Source organism: Artemia franciscana, chromosome 7, assembly GCF_032884065.1.
Source record: "Artemia franciscana chromosome 7, ASM3288406v1, whole genome shotgun sequence".
Classification (NCBI taxonomy): domain Eukaryota; kingdom Metazoa; phylum Arthropoda; class Branchiopoda; order Anostraca; family Artemiidae; genus Artemia; species Artemia franciscana.
Window position 1 is genome coordinate 11,948,487 of NC_088869.1, and position 16,660 is coordinate 11,965,146.

A 16,660-nucleotide genomic window follows, 5' to 3' on the forward strand; every position below is an offset into this window, starting at 1 on the left:
GGTGGCACTTCGTGCCACTTCAAAACCTAGTTGGTGGGGGTACTTCGTGCCCCCTAAGCCTCTCCACGCGCTTAAGTCGTTACGTGCCACAATAGTTACGCGCCGTTCTAGTTGTGTTCCAGTGTCCCCCCTGTGAATATAGATAGATATATATATGTTTTTAACTACATAAAACTTGCGAATATACAACAGTCATTGCTGACCCATTGTCAGTGCATATAAATAGATTGTCAGGTTTACCGACTCTTGAACATGCAACATATAATTGTCCATGGGAAAAACAATCCGTATTCGGATCTATACCTCATTATTCTAATGATTGCCCTTGCGCTTCGCGCCCCCCCCCCCAAGCCTCCCCGCGCGTGTAAGTCGTTACGCGCCATATTAGTTACGCGCCATTGTAGTTGTGTCCCTATGTCCCACCTGTGAATATACATATATATATATATATATATATATATATATATATATATATATATATATATATATATATATATATATATATATATATATATATATGTGTGTGTATGTTTTTAACTACGTAAAACTTGCGAATATACAACATTCTTTGCTGTCCCATCGTCTGTGCATATAAATAGATTGTCAGGTTTACCGACTCTTGAACATGCAACGCATAATGGTCCATGGGAAAACAATCCGTATTCAGATCTATACCTCATGATTCTATTGATTGCCCTTGAGCTTTGTTGATGGTGATTGCTAATCGACCATTTCCTTTGTTGCCGTCGTCATTTATATATCCCCCTGTGCCCCCCAGCGTCCCCGTTGTAGTTGTGTCCCTGTGTCCGGGTCGTCATTTATATTCCCTGTGTCCCCGTCGTCATTTGTGTCCCGTTGTCCCAGTCTGTGATTTCTATTTGAGTGTCCCGGGCGTCATTTATATTCGTCAGGATATTGTAGGGCATCGTAGCATCGATGAGTTTAAGCAATTCTTGTCAACTGATTGTTTCGCCTATAAAGAATATTATCTTGAGGTAAGAACTGATCACCGACCACAGCGATTGCCACTTTGTTGATAGTTGCGTATCAGGAGGCATCAATTCGATTGCTGTTTTTAAGCAGAAGCACTAAATTATTATTTTTGTGGAAAAGATGATATATATAAATATATATATATATTTTCTTTTTAGTTTTTTTGTAGTTTTTACCTTTTTTAGTTTTTTTCTTCTTTTGTATTGATGCTAAAGCCAAGGTTCAAACCTGGAGCCTCTCGGACCTAGAACCTGAAACATAACGCTTTACCAACTCAGCTACTTTGGCGTGAATACATTCGTTTTGAGCAGCTTCCTCGGGTGTTGCCATTGTAGGTTCTTCAGTCATTTTACAATTAGAAATTTCTCTTTCAACGGTCTTCTTACAATTAAAAATTTGTCTTTGAACGATATTCTTAAATACCTGTGTCCTGGTCGTCATTTATATTGCCTGTGTCCCGGTCGTCATTTGTGTCCCGGTATCCTAGTCTGTAATTTCTCCTTGAGTGTCCCGTTCGTTATTTATATTCCCTCTGTCCCGGTCGTCATTTGTGTCCCGACCGGCCACAGGGAATATAAATGACGACCCTGTATCCGGGTCGTCATTTATATTCTCTGTGTCCCCGTCGTCATTTGTGTCCCGGTGTCCCAGTCGGTGATTTCTATTTGGGTGTCCCGGGCGTCATTTATAATCGTCAGGATATTGTAGGGCATCGTAGCATCGATGAGTTTAAGCAATTCTTGTCAACTGATTGTTTCGCCTATAAAGAATATTATCTCGAGGTAAGAACTGATCACCGACCACAACAGGTTCGTCATTTATATTCCCTGTGTCCCGGTCGTCATTTGTGTCCCGGTGTCCCAGTCTGTGATTTCTATTTGAGTGTCCCGGGCGTCATTTATATTCGTCAGGATATTGTAGGGCATCGTAGCATCGATGAGTTTAAGCAATTCTTGTCAACTGATTGTTTCGCCTATAAAGAATATTATCTCGAGGTAAGAACTGATCACCGACCACAACGATTGCCACTTTGTTGATAGTTGCGTATCAGGAGGCATCAATTCGATTGCTGTTTTTAAGCAGAAGCACTAAATTATTATTTTTGTGGAAAAGATGATATATATAAATATATATATATATTTTCTTTTTAGTTTTTTTGTAGTTTTTACCTTTTTTAGTTTTTTTCTTCTTTTGTATTAATGCTAAAGCCAAGGTTCAAACCTGGAGCCTCTCGGACCTAGAACCTGCACAGGGTCGTCATTTATATTCCCTGTGTCCCCGTCGTCATTTGTGTCCCGGTGTTCCAGTCTGTGATTTCTATTTGAGTGTCCCGGGCGTCATTTATATTCGTCAGGATATTGTAGGGCATCGTAGCATCGATGAGTTTAAGCAATTCTTGTCAACTGATTGTTTCGCCTATAAAGAATATTATCTCGAGGTAAGAACTGATCACCGACCACAACGATTGCCACTTTGTTGATAGTTGCGTATCAGGAGGCATCAATTCGATTGCTGTTTTTAAGCAGAAGCACTAAATTATTATTTTTGTGGAAAAGATAATATATATAAATATAAATATATATTTTCTTTTTAGTTTTTTTGTAGTTTTTACCTTTTTTAGTTTTTTTCTTCTTTTGTATTAATGCTAAAGCCAAGGTTCAAACCTGGAGCCTCTCGGACCTAGAACCTGAAACATAACGCTTTACCAACTCAGCTACTTCGGCGTGAATACATTCGTTTTGAGCAGCTTCCTCGGGTGTTGCCATTGTAGTTCTTCAGTCATTTTACAATTAGAAATTTCTCTTTCAACGGTCTTCTTACAATTAAAAATTTGTCTTTGAACGATATTCTTAAATACCTGTGTCATGGTCGTCATTTATATTGCCTGTGTCCCGGTCGTCATTTGTGTTCCGGTATCCCAGTCTGTAATTTCTCCTTGAGTGTCCCGGTCGTTATTTATATTCCCTCTGTCCCGGTCGTCATTTGTGTCCCGGTCTGTAATTTCTCTTTGAGTGTTTTTTCTTTTTAGTATTTTTTAGTTTTTTATATTTTTTCTTTTTTCAGTTTTCTTTTTCTTCTTTATTTTTCAGCTTCACTATGAAATACATATCGCCGAACCTTTGTTTTTTTAACTAAAATCTGGTAGGCATTGATGACCTTATCCAAGTCAAGATCCCAAACCCAATCATCATCCTATCATTTTCAGTTTTGATATGTTTTGACTCTCGCAGTCCAGGTGGATCTTCATCTAACTGCGCAGTTTTGCGTTCTTTAGCCTCAAGCCTGTTTCCTTGCTGTTCTTTTGATTCCTCGGCACGCTTTCTTTTCTGACTTTCTCTATCAGCAGCAAGTTTTTTGGCATAGACTCTTTGAGCATCTTCATCGGCTTTTGCCATTGTAAGTTCATCAGTCATTTTAAACTTAAACATTAATAGATTTCTACGTGAACATATATGTCTTAAATATCTTTAATGACGTCACCGTCATAGCAAAAATGACGACAACTAACTTCTTGACGCCAGTCGACACAGAAACATGACGTCACCTGATCCACAGACAGACAACTTCTTTTTATATATATAGATAGATATAATTCTAAAATTGTCAGGTAGTTTTCTATTTTGAAATAAAAACTAAAAATTATTGCTCAGACAACATAAATATTTTTGATATTTACATAATAGCTTTAGTGGTTCTGGACTGAAAACTAAATATGCTAATCAAATTGGGAATTGCAATCTTTTAGGTTGAAAAGGCAGATCCATTGGAATCATGAGAATGCGTGGAATAAGAAAAGCCTCACCCTCAAAAGGCCCTGTCAAGATTGTTGCCTCTATTACGTTATAACAGACATAACACGTCATTTGTGTCCCGGTGTCCCGGTCTGTAGTTTCGTTAGTCGACAAACATGACGTCAGACGACAAACAACTTCATGACGATATTACAGCTCAATCCTTATAACGACGTCAGTCGACAAACATGACGTCAGTCGACACACAAACGTGACGTCAGTCGACAGACAGACAAACAACTTATTTTTATATATAAAGATATATATATATATATATATATATATATATATATATATATATATATATATATATATATCAGCCGCAAGCCTATTTTCATGCTGTTCTTGTGATTCCACGGCACGCTTTTTTTCTTACTTTCTCTATCGGCCGCAAGTCATTTGGCATAGACTCTTTGAGCAGCTGCCTCGACTGTTGCCATTGTAGGTTCTTCAGTCATTTTACAATTAACAGTTTCTCATTTAACGATCTTCTTAAATACTTATAATGGTGTCATATACTAAGCCTCGTCATAACAAACATGACAACAACTAACTTCATGACGACATACAGCTCAATCCTTATAATGACGTCAGTCGACAAAACACACAAACCTATATATAAATATATATATATATATATATAAATATATATATATATATATATATATATATATATATATATATATATATATATATATATATATATATATATATATATATATATATATATATATATATATATATATATATATATATATATATATATATATATATATATTTATATATATATATAAATGTAAAAATAAGTTGTATGTCTGTTATGTCTGTTACACTATATCTGTTACGCCAGATTATATCTTCTATATATAAAAATAAGTTGTAAGTGTTTTTGTGTTGAGGGTTGCATATGACGACTGAAAAATAAATAAGAAAAAGAAAACAGAAACTAAAAATGTATAAACTGGGAATTGCATAAATATTTTAATATATTTTGACAATGGATTAAAGTAATTCGAAAACCTTAAAACAGATACTTAAAATTTTGAGGTTTATTATAAATTGTTGAGCTTTAGCATGCTTGGCACGTAAAAAAATTTCCAACTGTCAATGTTAGAATGAACATTTATAAATTGAAAAACATTGAAAATTATAGAATGTGACCAAAAAGCAAAACCATACTTGTAGTTCAAAGAGAAAGGCCCAGATTAGGAATGTGCAATTTACGTCAACGAAGGCGTGTCGAGAAACTACCAGAGCAACGCGAAACTAGACTTGCCGCTGAAAGAGAAAGTAAAAAAGAAGGCGTGTCGAGGAATCACAAGAGCAGCTTGAAAACAGGCTTGCGGCTTCATGAGATAATGCCAGACTAGGAATGTGCAATTTACGTCAACGAAGGCGTGTCGAGGAACTACCAGAGCAGCGCGAAACCAGACTTGCTGCTGAAAGAGAAAGTAAAAAACCGAGGCACGTCAAGGAATCACAAGAGCAACGTGAAAACAGGTTTGCGGCTTCAAGAGATAATGCCAAAAGAAAGCGTGCCGAGGAATCACAAGAGCAACGTGAAAATCATTGCATGGCATTCAGGTACAGCCCAGTCGATGATTATAGTAGATTTGTTCAAATCGGGACTATGTCTAAAATTTGTCCCTACTGCAAGGCCTTGAAATTTAATGGTGAAAAAATGGGCATGTTTTGTGCCTCAGAAAAAGTTAAACTTCCTCAACTGGCCGCACCCCAGAGCCATTGAAGACTTTGCTTACTGGAACTACGTCAGAATCTAAATGTTTTTTTATCAAACATCAGAAAATATATAACTCATGTTTCCAAATGACGTCGTTTGGTGCCCAAATCGAAAATCGAGATCAATTTATGCCTACTTTCAAAGTAAAAGGGCAAATTTATCATAGAGCAGGGTCCCTTCTACCATTATCAGGTGAGAATCATAACTTTTTACAACTGTACTTCATCAGTGATAGCAATTCTAAATTGAATGCACGTTGCGTAATGTCTCCTGACGTTAAAAGGACTATCATTTCCGAATTACAACATCTTTTCCACGAAAATAATGATTTAGTGCATCCATTCAAAACAGGTATCGATTTGATGCCTACTGATACGCTTAAAATTGTTATTTCCGGTGACAAAACGCCTAGTGGTGAACATGTGCGTAGATACAATGCTCTAACTATCGAAAAAGTGGGAATCGTTATGGTCGGTGATCAGTTTTTACCTTGAGATATTATTCTTCATAGGCGAAACACTCAGTTGGTAAAAATTGCTGAAACTCATCGATGCTACAATGCCGTAAAATATCCTATCAGTTTTTGGGAAAAACTAAAAAGAAAAAAAACTAAAAACTAATAAAAAAAACTAAAAAAGCTAAAAAACTAAAAAAACTAAAAAAGAAAAAAAATAAAAAGAAAAAAATGAAAAATAAAGGAGAAAAACAAAACTAAAAAAAAACGAATGTATATACAGACCGGGATACAAATGACGACCGGGACACAGGAAATATAAATGACGACCGGGACACAGGGACACAACTACAACGGAGACGTCGGGGGGCACAGGGGGATATAAATGACGACCGGGACACTGGGACACAAGGAATATAAATGACGCCCGGGACACTCAAAGAAAAATCACAGACTGGGACACCGGGACACAAATGACGACCGGGACACAGGGAATATAAATGACGACCGGGACACAGGGACACAACTACAAAGGGGACGCTGGGGGGCACAGGGGGATATATAAATGACGACGGCAACACAGGGAATGGTCGATTAGCAATCAACATCAACAAAGTTCAAGGGCAATCATTAGAATCATGAGGTATAGATCTGAATAAGGATTGTTTTCCCATGGACCATTATATGTTGCATGTTCAAGAGTCAGTAAACCTGACAATCTATTTATATGCACAGACAATGGGACAGCAAAGAATGTTGTATATTCGCAAGTTTTATGTAGTTAAAAACATATGTATATATATAAATATATATATATATATATATATATATATATATATATATATATATATATATATATATATATATATATGTATATTTATATATATATATATATATATATATATATATATATATATATATATATATATATATATATACTAGCTGTTGGGGTGGCGCTTCGCGCCACCCCAACACCTAGTTGGTGGGGGCGCTTCGCGCCCCCCCCAAGCCCCCCCGCGCGCGTAAGTCGTTACGCGCCATAATAGTTACGCGCCATTGTAGTTGTGTCCCTATGTCCCACCTGTGAATATAGATAGATATATATATATGGTTTTAACTACGTAAAACTTGCGAATATACAACATTCTTTGCTGTCCCATTGTCTTTGCATATAAATAGATTGTCAGGTTTACCGACTCTTGAACATGCAACATATAATGGTCCATGGGAAAACAATCTGTATTCAGATCTATACCTCATGATTCTAATGATTGCCCTTGAGCTTTGTTGATGGTGATTGCTAATCGACCATTCCCTGTCCCGGTGTCCCGGTCGTCATTTACATCCCCCTGTTTCCCCCGGTGTCCCCGTTGTAGTTGTGTCCCTGTGTCCCGGTCGTCATTTATATTCCCTGTGTCCCGGTCGTCATTTGTATCCCGGTGTCCCGGTCTGTATATACATTCGTTTTTTAGTTTTGTTTTTCTCCTTTTTTTTTTTTCTTTTTTTTTCTTTTTTAGCTTATTTAGATTTTTAGATTTTTTAGTTTTTTTATTAGTTTTTAGTTTTTTTTTCTTTTTAGTTTTTTTGTCCCGGTCGTCATTTATATCCCCCTGTTTCCCCCGGTGTCCCCGTTGTAGTTGTGTCCCTGTGTCCCGGTCGTCATTTATATTCCCTGTGTCCCGGTCGTCATTTGTATCCCGGTGTACCGGTCTGTATATACATTCGTTTTTTAGTTTTGTTTTTCTCCTTTATTTTTTCCCTTTTTTTTTCTTTTTTAGTTTATTTAGATTTTTAGATTTTTTAGTTTTTTTATTAGTTTTTAGTTTTTTTTTCTTTTTAGTTTTTTTGTAGTTTTTACCTTCTTTTAGTTTTTAGTTTTTTTAGTTTTTTACCTTTTTTTAGTTTTTTTAGTTTTTTTAGTTTTTTAGCTTTTTTATTTTTTTTATTAGTTTTTAGTTTTTTTTGTAGTTTTTGCCTTTTTTTTAGTTTTTTTAGTTTTTTAGCTTTTTTATTAGTTTTTAGTTTTTTTTGTAGTTTTTGCCTTTTTTTAGTTTTTTCAGTTTTTTAGCTTTTTTATTTTTTTTATTAGTTTTTAGTTTTTTTTGTAGTTTTTGCCTTTTTTCAGTTTTTTCAGTTTTGACGTCACCTGATCCAGTTTTTTCAGGTGACGTCACCTGATCCACGATCCACAGATCCACAGACAACTTATTTTTATATATATAGATAGTTTGTTTTTTTTACTTATGTCCTGGTCGTCATTTATACTCCCTGTGTCCCGGTGCTTTGTTGATTGCTAATCGAACATTCCTTTTGTCCTGGTCGCTTTCTCTTTGAGTGTCGTCATTTATTAGTTTTTTCCTTTTTTTCTTTTTAGTTTTTTATTGGTTTTTACCTTTATTTTAGCTTATTTTTCAGTTTTTTCCTTTTTTTAGTTTTTTTTTATTTTTTATTTTTTTTAGTTTTTTACCTTTTTTTAGTTTTTTTAGTTTTTTTAGTTTTTTAGCTTTTTTACTTTTTTTATTAGTTTTTAGTTTTTTTTTGTGTAGTTTTTGCCTTTTTTTAGTTTTTTCAGTTTTTTTTTTAGTTTTTTATTGGTTTTTACCTTTATAGTTTTTTTAGTTTTTTAGCTTTTTTTTTTTTTATTAGTTTTTATTTTTTTTTGTAGTTTTTGCCTTTTTTTAGTTTTTTCAGTTTTGACGTCACCTGATCCAGTTTTTTCAGGTGACGTCACCTGACACATCCATCCATCCATCCACAGACAGACAGACAACTTATTTTTATATATATAGATAGATATATATATATATATCTATATTCACAGGTGGGACACAGGGACACAAGTACATTGGCGCGTAACTAAAGTGGCGCGTAACGACTTACGCGCGTGGGGGGGCTTGGGAGGGGCACGAAGCGCCCCCACCAACTAGGTGTTGGGGTGGCGCTTCGCGCCACCCCAACACCTAGTATATATATATATATATATATATATATATATATATATATATATATATATGTTTTTAACTATGTAAAACTTACAAATTTACAACATTCTTGGCTGTCCCATTGTCTGTGCATATACAAAGCCTTATATACTTACAATGACGTCATATGCAAATGCTATTTTTACAAACAAGCAAACATGCATACAGACAACTCATTTTTATATAGATAGATTGATATACATATACAATAGAAATTAACTACGTAAAACTTGCGAATATACAACATTCTTCGCTGTCCCATTGTCGGTGCATATAAATAGATTGTCAGGTTTACCGACGCTCGAACATGTAACGTACAATTGTTCATGAAAAAAACAATCTGTATTAAGATCTATACCGCATTTTTCTAATGATTGACCTTGAGCTTTGTTTATGGTGATTGAAAATGCTAATCGAATTGGGAATTGCAATCTTTTAAATTGGAAAGGCAGATCCCTTGGAATCATAGGAATGCGAGGAATAAGAACAGCCTCACCCTCAAAAGGCCCTGTGAAGATTCTTGCCTCTATTACGTTTTCCATTGTTTTTTTTTTTTACGGCAAGTCGCATGCCATCACAAAGTTTTGGTGGGTTGATGTTTCGTAACAATATTATTGGTACAACTATTTTGAGTTCTAGCACCTTTGGTGGAAACCCTGGGAGATCCAGGGAATTTAAAAATTCAAATGGATAATTAACCGCTTCATTTGGTTCCAGAACTGTGTCGACTGATTTCATTCATTTTTGGACGTCACTAAATTACAAAATTCAGCAGGTAGTTGTATACGTCCTGAAATTGAGACTACTGGGAGCTTTCCGTTTCCAATTGCCAGCAATTGATCTGAAAATCTTTGACCAGAGTCATCGTTTTGCAATCGGACACGCATATTTGTAGTTAATTTTAATGTCTTTACATGTGCTCATAAATTAGAATTTTTTAGGCAAGCATTCATTTCGTCTGAAGGGACTGGTCTAGGTATTATTGATAATGTTTGCCTGAAATCTCCGGTAAGCAATATTAATGTGATACCAAAGGGTTTCGAATTTCCTCTCAAATATCGCAATGGTTGCTCCAGAGCCTTGGGCGCTTTTTTGTGTGCCATTGTGCACTCGTCCTTAATAATAAGTTTGCATTACTGCAATACTTTACCCATCCCAGATGATTTGAAAATATTGCACGTGGGAGTTTCTGTAGAATGCAAATTCAGAGGCAATTTCAAAGCGGAATGAGCAGTTCTTCCACCAGGCAGCAACATTGCGGGTATTCCGGACGACGCAATTGTCAACGCTATATCATCTTTTGATCTAATTGATGCCAGAATAAATTTATCGCAAACGTTTTACCAGTACCACCTGGTGCATCCAAAAAGAAGATTTCTCCAACGTTGTTATCGACACAATGCATTATCGTATCATAAATGTCTTTTTGTTCAGACGTTAACTTAGAAATATTATTTCTTACATAGTTTTATCGTGTTGTTACTTTGTTCACGATCCAATTCAACACATTTCGATACAGCAGCGGTACGATTAGGTGAAGGTATTCCCATATCCTGAAGAGGTTTGTTTGCCATAAATAAGTACAAATCTTCAATAATAACTAAAGTGTAGTTATAAATATCAAAAGTCATATCTGACGTCTCCAACTGTTTTTGATGGAGTACGTCTTCGGACATTTTCTATTTAAATTTTTCTCATAACTCTGTAGGAGTTCAAGGAGAGAAAGTTGTTAGTTATGCACGAATTTGACTTGGAGTTGACGTTTCGCATGCGTCATTGATGCAGTTATCCCAGTGTTGGTCATTCTCCAATAAATTCAGAGCTTGACATGCACTACGGTAAGTGTCATGTATAGTACCGTTTACAGTTCTCAAATATTCAAAGGACGTCGGACCGGGTACATTCACCAAAATCAGGCGTAGAAAGAAGCATTCATGTTGATTGGGTTGAATGGTGTAGAGTCTTCCTATCGTGGTATCTTTGAAGATGGTAGGTTTGCCTTCGACTGACTTACCCTGTTTTTAACGTTCAAATGATTTATTTTCAGTATTTCACGTGTAATACGAAGGCACTTCAGTATACAGCAGTTTTTTTTGCAAAAGAATCATTTTGGCATAACGAAAAGAAAGCAGTTAACGCTGTATCCGGTGGATTCAGGGCTCTTTGTTGCACGTTGGATTCCGAAAATAAACACATTGACCATTCTGTAAATGTGCCGCAAAGTGAACACAGCTGGACTTCGTTCATGTATAGGAAATGAAAGAATTCGCCAAGCAGCTTCATTACTGCTTGTGTATCTTCCAGCCTGACATTGTGTGATTTCATAGATATCACTGATTTCGGACTGCAAGCCAAAAACTGCCATGTCCCTGCCTTTGTTGACGTATTTACATATGTATTTTACTGCCTTCACAGAGTTACAATATTCAACGTTTATGTGTGCATTAAATGTTTTTGATAATAAAGGAGAGTATGAAACAACCCACTGGTTATCTGCTTCGATGGTGGTACCGTTACGCTTCTTTATTATTGCTATCTTACCACCATCCTCAGTAGATCTCTTTCTACATTGTGGGTAACCATCATTGCCAGTAATTGTGTTGGGTACTAAAAGTCGAGGATATTGCTTTGTGCACCTTCCTTTGGCCATGCATGGTGATTTTTCTTTCAGTGCACCGCAAGATCCATGCATCATATTTTTTTACCACAATACCATATAAGCCCTTATTGACATTTTCATCAGGTATTTCAGCGGAAACACATAATCAATTTCATTAGAAGTAATTTTATCATATAGCCAGATTAGTACATTTGCGTGTGGCAATCCTCGTTTTTGCCATTGCACTGAGTACATCCAGCATCGCACTGACCCAAACACTTTAAGTTTTACTATGTAGGTTTTTAGTGATTTCAACTTTTTCCGGAAGACACGGGCCGTAATTTCATGTCTATGAACCGCCGATGGTCCTTGAAGTAAAAGCTGCTGTATCTCGTTCCCAGATTGATTACATGTAAATGTAATAAATAAATCAGGACGACCATAGAATCGAACATACGCAATAGCATCTTGAGCATATTCATGCATATGATGGAGACTTCCAGCATGTGACTAAGGTAAAATCGTTAATCTTCCAACGTTAGTGGTATTACTGTTATTTACAACTGCATCACGCAAATGAATGTGTTGTTCAGAGCGGAGCTTGGTCTGATTAACACGGATAAATAGCAAACGTTCTGATTCAATCTTTTCATATATATCAACGATGTATTGGTGAACCAATTGACGGCATTTTAAAATATAATTATCTTCATTGTGACGAATCATTAGTCAATAGGAATAATAATTCTTCACGCTGCATTTCTTATCCGGTTGTTTGTTAGTGGATGGATCTATCAATTTATCATTAAAGTGATAGCCGTCGGCTCCATCGCATAAAATGATAGGATATTGTAGGGCATCCTAGCATCGATGTATTCAGCAATTCCTACCAACTGAGCGTTTCGCTTATGAAGAATAATATCTTGAATGGATGCACTAAATCATTATTTTCGTGGAAAAGATGTTGTAATTCGGAAACGATAGTCCTTTTAACGTCAGGAGACATTACGCAACGTGCATTCAATTTGGAATTGCTATCAATGATGAAGTACAGTTGCAAAAATTTATGATTCTCACCTGATAACGGTAGAAGGGACCATGCTCTATGATAAATTTGCCCTTTTACTTTGAAAATAGGCATAAATTGATCTCGATTTTCGATTTGGGCACCAAACGACGTCATTTGGAAACATGAGTTATATATTTTCTGATGTTTGATAAAAAAAACCATTTAGATTCTGACGTAGTTCCAGTAAGCAAAGTCTTCAATGGCTCTGGGGTGCAGACAGTTGAGGAAGTTTAACTTTTTCTGAGGCACAAAACATGCCCATTAATTCACAATTAAATTTCAAGGCCTTGTAGTAGGGACAAATTTTAGACATAGTCCCGATTTGAACAAATCTACTATAATCATCGACTGGGCTGTATCTGAATGCCATGCAATGATTTTCACGTTGCTCTTGTGATTCCTCGGCACGCTTTCTTTTGGCATTATCTCTTGAAGCCGCAAACCTGTTTTCACGTTGCTCTTGTGATTCTTTGACGTGCCTTGGTTTTTTACTTTCTCTTTCAGCAGCAAGTCTGGTTTTGCGCTGCTCTGGTATTACCTCGATACGCCTTCGTTGACGTAAATTGCACATTCCTAGCATGGCATTATCTCTTGAAGCCGCAAGCCTGTTTTCAAGCTGCTCTTGTGATTCCTCGACACGCCTTCTTTTTTTAATTTCTCTTTCAGCGGCAATTCTAGTTTCGCGTTGCTCTGGTAGTTCCTCGACACGCCTTCGTTGACGTAAATTGCACATTCCTAATCTGGGCCTTTCTCTTTAAACTGCAAGTATGGTTTTGCTTTTTGGTAACATTCTATGATTTTCAATGTTTTTCAATTTATAAATGTTCATTCTAACATTGACAGTTGGAAAATTTTTTACGTGCCAAGCATGCTAAAGCTCAACAATTTATAATAAACCTTAAAATTTTAAGTATCTGTTTTAAGGTTTTCGAATTACTTTAATCTATTGTCAAAATATATTAAAATATTTATGCAATTCCCAGTTTATACATTTTTAGTTTCAGTTTTCTTTTTCTTCTTTATTTTTCAGTCGTCATATGCATCCCTCAACACAAAAATACTTACAACTTATTTTTACATTTATATATATATATATATATATATATATATATATATATATATATATATATATATATATATATATATATATATATATATATATATAAATATATATATATATATATATATATAAATAGGTTCGTGTGTTTTGTCGACTGACGTCATTATAAGGATTGAGCTGTATGTCGTCATGAAGTTAGTTGTTGTCATGTTTGTTATGACGAAGCTTAGTATATGACACCATTATGAGTATTTAAGAAGATCGTTAAAAGATAAATTGTTAATTGTAAAATGACTGAAGAACCTACAATGGCAACAGTCGAGGCAGCTGCTCAAAGAGTCTATGCCAAATGACTTGCGGCCGATAGAGAAAATAAGAAAAAAAGCGTGCCGAGGAATCACAAGAACAGCATAAAATAGGCTTGCGGCTGATATATATATATATATATATATATATATATATATATATATATATATATATATATATATATATATATATATATATATATATATATATATATATATATATATATATATATATATATATATATACATATATATATATATATATAAATATATAAATATATATATATATATATATATATATATATATATATATATATATATATATATATATATATATATATATATATATATATATATATATACTAGCTGTTGGGGTGGCGCTTCGCGCCACCCCAACACCTAGTTGGTGGGGCGCTTCGCGCCCCCCCAAGCCCCCCCGCGCGCGTAAGTCGTTACGCGCCATATTAGTTACGCGCCATTGTAGTTGTGTCCCTGTGTCCCACCTGTGAGTAGAGATAGATATAAATATATGTTTTTAACTACGTAAAACATGCGAATATACAACATTCTTCGCTGTCCCATTGTCTGTGCATATAAATATATTGTCAGGTTTACTGACTCTTGAACATGCAACATATAATTGTCCATGGGAAAAACAATCCGTATTCAGATCTATACCACATTATTCTAATGATGTGTCCCTGTGTCCCGGTCGTCATTTATATTCCCTGTGTCCCGGTCGTCATTTGTGTCCCGGTGTCCCAGTTTGTAATTTCTCTTTGAGTGTCCCGGTCGTCATTTATATTCCCTGTGTCCCGGTGTCCCGGTCGTCATTTGTGTCCCGGTGTCCCGGTCTGTAATTTCTATTCGAACAATCTCTATGTCCCGGTTCATTTATATATCCCGCCTGTGCCCCCGGCGTCCCCGTTGTAGTTGTGTCCCTGTGTCCCGGTCGTCATTTATATTCCCTGTGTCCCGGTCGTGATTTGTGTCCGGGTGTCCCAGTCTGTAATTTCTCTTTGAGGTTCCCGGTCGTCACTTATATTCCCTCTGTCTCGGTCGTCATTTGTGTCCCGGTCTGTAATTTCTCTTTGAGTGTTTTTTCTTTTTAGTTTTTTTTTAGTTTTTTACCTTTTTTTGTTTTTCAGTTTTCTTTTTCTTCTTTATTTTTCAGCGTCACTATGAAGTACATATCGACGAACCTTTGTTTTTTTAACTTAAATCTGGTAGGCATTGATGACCTTATCCAAGTCAAAATCCCAAACCCAATCATCATCGCTATCATTTTCAGTTTTGATATGTTTTGACTCTCGCTGTCCAGGTGGATTTTCATATAACTGCGCGGTTTTGCGTTCTTTACCCGCAAGCCTGTTTTCTTGCTGTTCTTGTGATTCCTCGGAACGCTTTCTTTTCTTACTTTCTCTATCAGCAGCAAGTTTTTTGGCATAAACTCTTTGAGCAGCTTCCTCGGCTGTTGCCATTGTAGGTTCTTCAGTCATTTTAAAATTAAACATTTTTCCGTGATTAAATGTCTTAAATACCGTTAATGACGTCACCGTCAAAGCAAAAATGACGACAACTAATTTCATGACGTCAGTCAACACAGAAACATGGCGTCACCTGATCCACAGACAGACAAACAACTTATTTTTATATATATAGATAGATATATATATATATATATATATATATATATATATATATATATATATATATATATATATATATATATATAAATAATAATATAATATATATATATATATATATATATATATAAATATATATATATAAATAAGTTGTTTGTTTGTTGACCGACGTCATGTTTCTGTGTCGACTGACGTCATTATAAGGATTGAGCTGTATGTCGTCATGAAGTTGTTTGTCGACTGATGTCATGTTTGTCGACTGAAGAAATTACAGACCGGGACACCGGGACACAAATGACGACCGGGACACCGGCACACTGGGAATATAAATGACGACTGGGACACTCAAAGAGAAATTGCAGACTGGGACAACGGGACACAAATAACGATCGAAACACAGGGAATATAAATGACGACCGGGACACAGGGACACAACTACAACGGGAACGCCGGGTGCACGGGGGGGGGTATATATTTGACGACCGGGACACAGGGAATTTTCGATTAGCAATCATCATTAACAAAGCTCAAGGGCAATCATTAGAATCATGAGGTATAGATCCGAGTACGGATTGTTTGTCCCATGGACAATTATATGTTGCATGTTCAAGAGTCGGTAGACCTGACAATCTATTTATATGCACTGACAATGGGTCAGCAATGAATGTTGTATATTCGCAAGTTTTATGTAGTTAAAAACATATATATATCTATCTATATTCACAGGTGGGACACAGGAACACAACTAGAACGGCGCGTAACTATTATGGCGCGTAACGACTTAAGCGCGTGGAGGGGCTTGGGGGGGCACGAAGTACCCCCACCAACTAGGTTTTGGTGTGGCACGAAGTGCCACCCCAACAGCTAGTATATGGATATATGATTCTAACAACATAAAACTTGCGAATATACAATATTCTTCTCTGTCCCTAAGTCTTTGCATATACAAAGCCTTATATACTTATAATGACGTCATATACAAACCCTCTTTTTACAAACAAACAAACATGCATAAATACA

The 16,660-nt window shown here is 35.8% G+C and overlaps 1 long non-coding RNA gene across 1 annotated transcript in view; it reads right to left on the reverse strand.

The window, feature by feature from the left end:
• Positions 1-7,452: 7,452 nt before the first annotated feature.
• Positions 7,453-16,660, reverse strand: part of LOC136028603 (uncharacterized) — a 135,627-nt gene continuing 126,419 nt past the window's right edge. Inside the window, exon 2 of the long non-coding RNA XR_010617845.1 lies at positions 7,453-8,683. This is a non-coding gene — a long non-coding RNA (uncharacterized LOC136028603). The remainder of the gene's footprint in view (positions 8,684-16,660) is intronic.